At 38.6% G+C, this 7240-nt stretch overlaps 1 pseudogene; it reads left to right on the top strand.

Moving 5' to 3' along the window:
• The first annotated feature begins 273 nt into the window (after window positions 1-273).
• LOC145102107 (uncharacterized) lies at window positions 274-5309 on the top strand (annotated as a pseudogene).
• Window positions 5310-7240: the final 1931 nt, after the last annotated feature.

Below are 7240 nucleotides of genomic sequence, written 5' to 3'. Positions count from 1 at the left end.
AAGTACATTGACAGAAGAACTCTATGGTCTGCTCTTGTTCATCATAAAGGCTTAGTTTGTGATGATCCCTGGTTGGTTGGTGGAGATTTCAATGTTATTCTTAACATTAATGAAAGCACTGCTGGATCTTCTAGATATTCTAAAGGCATGGTGGACTTTATTGAATGCATTAACTCCCTTGAAATTCAAGATATCAACAGTAATGGTTTAAATTCCACATGGAATCAAAAGCCGCAAGGAAGTAGTGGTATTTAGAAGAAGCTGGACAGGGTGATGGGAAACAGTAGATTAATTGAAGATTTTCCTTCTATTCACGCTTCTTTTCTTCCTTATGGGCTATCTGATCATAGCCCGGTTATTATTAAGATCCCGGTTAGAGCCAAGTTCAAAGTTCTTCCTTTTAAATTTCCGAATATTCTCACTTTGAAACCTGAGTTGAAAGATTTAGTTGGAAAGCACTGGAATGTTGAAGTCCATGGAGTTAAGATGTTTTGTTTAACTCAAAAGCTCAAATTGCTTAAAAAACCCATTCGCAATCTGTTAAAGGTCCAGGGACATTTTTTTGAAAATGTTAATCACTATCGGAAAGAACTTGAAGCGATACAAATGGACCTGGACTCGGATCCTTTCAATCCTCTTCTTAGTGATCTGGAAGCTATTTTTCTTGGTGAATTTAAAAAAGCTTATGATATGGAGGAGAGGTTTCTGAAACAGAAAGCTAAAATTCATTGGTTGAAAGAGGGTGATAGTAATTCCAAGTTTTTTCATAGAATTGTAAAAGGGAAAGCTCACAAAAGTAGAATTGAAGCTGTTATGAATCATCAAAGGGCGTGGCTGGAAGGTAAAGCTGTTTATAAAGAATTCATTGATTATTTTCATGACTTTCTTGGGAAAGAGGAGCCTTGTGAGGAGATTTTGCTGCCAGACTCTCTTTTCTCAAAAAAACTTGATCTTGTTGATGCAGTTGAGATGGTCAAGATAGTCACTAATGAAGAAATTAAAGCAGCCCTTTTTGATATTGATGATGATAAAGCTCTAGGTCCGGATGGGTTTTCTGCAAGATTTTTTAAATCCATGTGGTCGATTATTGGTGAGGATTTCTGTATGGCTGTCAAAGAATTTTTTGCGAATGGAAAAATTCTTAAAGAAGTCAATGCCACTGTCATCGCTTTAGTTCCTAAAGTTGACTCTCCTGGAAAAGTGAGTGATTTCAGGCCCATTTCTTGTTGTTCTGTTATCTACAAATGCATCAGCAAGATTATTGTTGGAAGATTAAGAAGTCATCTTGGATCCATTGTTGCTGATAATCAGTCTGCGTTTATTCCTGGGAGATCTATCACTGACAATATTCTTCTTTCTCAAGAGTTGGTTAGAGGCTACCACAAAGACAGAGGGTTTTCTAGATGTGCTCTTAAGGTGGATATTCAGAAAGCATATGACACAGTTAACTGGTCATTTCTTCAGAAAATTCTTTTTCATTATGGGTTCCATCTGGCTATGATAAAGTGGATCATGCAATGTGTGAGTACTTCGTCCTATATGCTTAGTATGAATGGTTCCTTTCATGGGTATTTTGAAGGAAAAAGAGGTCTTAGACAGGGCTGTCCTCTCTCGCCTTATCTTTTCACCCTAGTGATGGAAACTTTTAATTTGATCTTTCAAAGGAGAATAAAGAATGAGCCGTTTTTCAAATATCATTGGAGATGCAAGAAATTGAAGCTTACTCACTTGTGTTTTGCGGATGATTTAATGATTTTCTGTCATGGAAATAAAATCTCAGTTAGGGTGATTAAAGATAGTCTTGATGAATTTGCAAGGGTGGCGGGTCTTCATCCCAACTTCTCTAAAAGCCATATTTTTTTTTGGGAATGTCAAGGCTCATGTGAAGAGGAAATTTCTTGATACCTTACCTTTTGTTGAAGGGAAACTTCTGATGAGGTACCTGGGTATTCCTCTCATTTCTACAAGGTTGTTTATTCGTGATTGCAAAAGACTTGTTGATAAAGTTCTATGCAGAATTGGTGACTGGAGGAACAAATATCTTTCATATGCAGGAAGGCTGCAACTTATCTCTTCAGTTCTTTATTCCCTTCCTATTTATTGGGCTTCTTGTCTCCTTATCCTGGCTGCTATTACTAAGGAGATAGAGAAATTGATGAAGAATTTTCTTTGGGATTATGATGAGTCCAAGAAGGGAAGGGCCAAAGTTGCTTGGTCTTCAATTTGTAAACCAGTGGAGCATGGAGGTCTGGGCCTCAGAAACCTTAGAGCTTGGAATAAAGCAATTTTATCCAAGAGAATTTGGATGATTATTTCCAACTATGACTCTCTTCGGGTGAAATGGATCAATATTTATGTTCTAAAAGGAAGATATTTTTGGGATGTTGAGGAAAAACAAGATCTGAGCTGGAGTTGGAGAAACTTAATTAGATTGAGACCCAACTTTAGAAATCATTTTTGTACTAAGGTTGGGAATGGAGCCAATACCTTCATGTGGTATGATGATTGGCATCATCTTGGAGCTTTCTCTTATATTCTTTCTCCTAGAGAGATTGCTAGTGCAGGGTTCAGAATTTCTGACAAGGTTAAGGATGTTATTGTTGAAAATTCTTGGTTTTGGCCTCCTGAGTGGCTCACTCTTATTCCTCAGCTGAATGACTTTCAATTGCCGGTTATTGATCCTATGGCGGCTGATAATGTCTTATGGAGAAAAAGGGATGGTCAAGAGGTGGAGTTTGATATTCATCAAGTGTGGATTGACCTAAGCAATTGTGGTCAAAAGGTCCCTTGGGTTCACCTTGTTTGGTTCAAACAACGCATTCCTAGACTCAGCTTTATTTTATGGCTGGCTATCCAGGAAAGACTGATGACTTAGGATAGAATGAGATTTTGGGACAAAAATAAGAATCTCAAGTGCACTCTTTGTAATATGCAACCGGATTCACATTCTCATTTGTTCTTTGAATGCCCTTACTCTTTTCTTGTGTGGAAAGTTGTGAAAGATAAAGTGGGAATTAGGGTGTAATTCTCATGGTTGGAAAGAGTTAATTGAAGAACTTCAAGATCTGTTCAAAGGGAAAAGCATTCAAGTGTTTATCATGAAGATTGCCTTTGCTGCTTCTGTATATTACATTTGGAGAGAAAGGAATAGCAGACTTTTTAAGAAAGGCAAGACTGAGGAGATGAAAATTGCTTTGAACATCTTTGAAAAAATCCGTCTAAAGCTTATTGGTCTCAAAGGTGAATTTTTGGGTTTCGACAATGATGTCAAGAGGAAGTGGGGTGTTCCTGTTGGAGAGAAGAATCATGATTATTCTGATGATTAAAGGAATTGATGGTTTTAGGTTTAACAATTTTCCTTTAAAAATTGCTTTGCTTATCGATTTTATCCCGATTTTCTTGAGGATTTTTCCTTTAGAAGTGGATTTCATCATGCAAATGGGTCTTATCCTCATTATTGGTTGTTTTCCTCCTTGGCAACTTGGAGTCTCCACCTCGGTGGGTGCCACTGCTAGTTCGATTAGCAAGTGGTGGGATAATTACCCGTCAATACAAGGGATTGGGTACGTTTTCCTTAAACTGTACCACTTTTGGGTTGGTTGTTTCCTTTGTAACTATAAAAACAACCACTTTTTGGCCTTATGGGATAATTATATGACTATTGCTATCCGGTTTATCCCGGATTTCATTGGAAGCTTTTCCTTTGAAGTGGATCTTTTCATAATGCAAATGTGTTTGATCCCCATTAGTTGGTGTTTTCTTCCTAGGCAACTAGGAATCTCCACTTTGGTGGGTGCCACTGCTAGTTCGATTAGCAAGTGGTAGGATATTCACCCAACAATACACGGGATTGGGTACGTTAACCTTAGACTGTACCACTTTTGGGTTGGTTGTTTCCTTTGTAATTATAAAAACAACCAATTTTGGATCCTTAGGGATTCCTTTTTGTTTTATGCTGTCTGGTGTATCCCAGATTTCATTGGAATTTTTTCCTTTGAAGTGGTCATCTTTTTAAAGCAAATGGGTTTGATCCCCGTTAGTTGGATTTTTTTCCTAGGCAACTAGGAACCTCCACTTTAGTGGGTGCCACTGCTAGTTCGATTAGCAAGTGGTGGGATATTTACCCGTCAATACACTAGATTGGGTATGTTAACCTTAGACTGTACCACATTTGGGTTGGTTGTTTCCCTTGTTTACATAAAAACAACCACATTTGGATCTCTCTTTCTTTTTGGTTTTACCAAATTTTTAATGCCAACCGGTTCATCCCGGTTATCATTGGTTTTTTTACCTTTAATGTGGATTTCGAAGGTTCAATTCTTAATTTTTTAGGGATTAACCTTCAGGGGTATTTTTGGAATGTCCCCATTAAAAAAGGAATTGACGGGTTTCATCTCTTTGGGTTGATTCTTAAGAAGAGTGTTGATGGGTTGGACTTTTTTGGCCATGAATATTTTGGTACTATTGCTTCTAAGAGTTCAAACTTTGAAAGAGGGTGGTTTACTACTCAAGGGTAATTTCAAAATTTTTGGATTATTTACTTGAATGGCTATTTGAAGATTCTTTGGAATAGGTTGGGCAAAAATGAAGATGGAGATAAGCTGAAGTTCTTTTGGAAGTGGTGGGATTTGCTTGGAAATCTTGGTTTTAGCAACATACTTTGTTGGAGTTTGAAGACTTTTTCTTTAGCTAAAGAGGATATTGGAAAATTTTTGGAAGACTTAAAAGATATTTTTTGGAATGGTCTTAAGAGGATTGTGATGGATAATGAGCTTAATTTTTGGAGCTTATGGGTTTATCAAGTGAAGAATGGAATGAAGATCAAAAATTGGCTTTTGGAGAAGATTGGAAAGTATTGCATGAAGAGTATAGCTCAAAGGTCAAAGTTGATTGTTATTTTTGGGTTTAGACCATTTTGGAGAATTTTGAAAGTTATTGATGATTTAATCGAGTTGGTCAATGATTCTCTTGTTTTGGAAGTTCCTTGGATGTTTTGTAAGATTGGCATTTTTCAAACCCTGGATTATTTGTTTGAGTATGAGGCCATTATTATTTCTTTGGTTTGGTGGAGGATTAAAAGCTACATGAAGATTGAAGATTTTGAAGACTATGTGAGATGGAAGATTTTAGCTTTTGATTTCATTGTTTATATTTTTGGAAGCTATGTGTGGTTTCACTCCTTGCTTTGGAGTTGGATTTGGAAGTGGATTGGTTGGTCTTTGTTAGTTAGGTCCTTTGTTCTTTTAATTTTATTGTCTAATTTAGCTTAGTTAGTCGTTTGTTAGGTTTTGTAGCTAGTTTTTGGGCGGTTTCCCTTTTTCCTCTTGTAATGTTTTTCTTTTCAATAAAATTTGCCAAGGGGTTTCCCCTTTTATCCAAAAAAACCCTAAACCCTAAAACCTAAACCCTAAACCCTAAATTTGCCAAGGGTTTAGGGTTTAGGGTTTTAGGGTTTAGGGTTTAGGGTTTTAGGGGTTTAGGGTTTAGGGTTTAGGGTTTAGGGCTTAGAGCTTAGGGTTTGGGGTTTAGGGTTTAGGGTTTTAGGGTTTAGGGTTTAGGGTTTTAGGGGTTTAGGGATTAGGGGTTTAGGGTTTAGGGTTTAGGGTTTAGGGCTTAGAGCTTAGGGTTTGGGGTTTAGGGTTTAGGGTTTAGGGTTTAGGGTTTAGGGTTTTAGGGTTTAGGGTTTAGGGTTTTAGGGTTTAGGGTTTAGGGTTTAGGGTTTAGGGGTTTAGGGTTTAGGGTTTAGGGTTTAGGGGTTTAGGGTTTAGGGTTTAGGGTTTAGGGGTTTAGGGTTGAGGGTTTAGGGTTTAGGGTTTTAGGGTTTTGGGGTTTAGGGTTTAGGGTTTAGGGTTTAGGGTTTAGGGTTTAGGGTTTTAGGGTTTTAGGGTTTAGGGTTTAGGGTTTAGGGTTTAGGGTTTAAGGGTTTAGGGTTTAGGGTTTAGGGTTTAGGGGTTTAGGGTTTAGGGTTTAGGGTTTAGGGTTTAGGGTTTCCGAAGGGATAATAATATGATCATCATCTAAGGAATCAACAATATTAATGAATTCTAAAGATAAAGATTTAGTGGGGACCTCATCGTGACTACCATAATTAAATATGTGGGAAGAAGGATCCTCGACGGTAGCTGGATCATTATGGACGAGATCAGGAATGGGCCCAGTAGACGAATTATTATTCTGGCCCAATAAGACTTGCGCAAATGAAAGAGGTTGCTGGGTAGAAACTGGGCTATTGGGTCCAAAGTGGGAAGGCATCGGAAGAGGGCTTAATGGGTCTTGAGGATTGCTTGGCCCAATAGGAAGATTAGGTGGCACAATGGGAACTGAGGAAGACAATACGCGCGTGGCAGCCAAAGGAGAAGAGACAGGGACATTAAATGCATTGTCACCTATTTAGGGTTTAGGGCTTAGAGCTTAGGGTTTGGGGTTTAGGGTTTAGGGTTTAGGGTTTAGGGTTTAGGGTTTTAGGGTTTAGGGTTTAGGGTTTTAGGGTTTAGGGTTTAGGGTTTAGGGTTTAGGGGTTTAGGGTTTAGGGTTTAGGGTTTAGGGGTTTAGGGTTTAGGGTTTAGGGTTTAGGGGTTTAGGGTTGAGGGTTTAGGGTTTAGGGTTTTAGGGTTTTGGGGTTTAGGGTTTAGGGTTTAGGGTTTAGGGTTTAGGGTTTAGGGTTTTAGGGTTTTAGGGTTTAGGGTTTAGGGTTTAGGGTTTAGGGTTTAAGGGTTTAGGGTTTAGGGTTTAGGGTTTAGGGGTTTAGGGTTTAGGGTTTAGGGTTTAGGGTTTAGGGTTTCCGAAGGGATAATAATATGATCATCATCTAAGGAATCAACAATATTAATGAATTCTAAAGATAAAGATTTAGTGGGGACCTCATCGTGACTACCATAATTAAATATGTGGGAAGAAGGATCCTCGACGGTAGCTGGATCATTATGGACGAGATCAGGAATGGGCCCAGTAGACGAATTATTATTCTGGCCCAATAAGACTTGCGCAAATGAAAGAGGTTGCTGGGTAGAAACTGGGCTATTGGGTCCAAAGTGGGAAGGCATCGGAAGAGGGCTTAATGGGTCTTGAGGATTGCTTGGCCCAATAGGAAGATTAGGTGGCACAATGGGAACTGAGGAAGACAATACGCGCGTGGCAGCCAAAGGAGAAGAGACAGGGACATTAAATGCATTGTCACCTATTTTTGGGTAGTCATTAATGCGCATGGGGGGTCCATCACGTGCTAAAGACGGTGCCTTAT

The sequence above is a fragment of the Lactuca serriola genome, chromosome 4 (genome assembly GCF_051521515.1).
Source record: "Lactuca serriola cultivar US96UC23 chromosome 4, Lser_US96UC23_V15, whole genome shotgun sequence".
NCBI lineage: Eukaryota > Viridiplantae > Streptophyta > Magnoliopsida > Asterales > Asteraceae > Lactuca > Lactuca serriola.
This window is presented reverse-complemented; position numbering and strand designations above follow the sequence as displayed.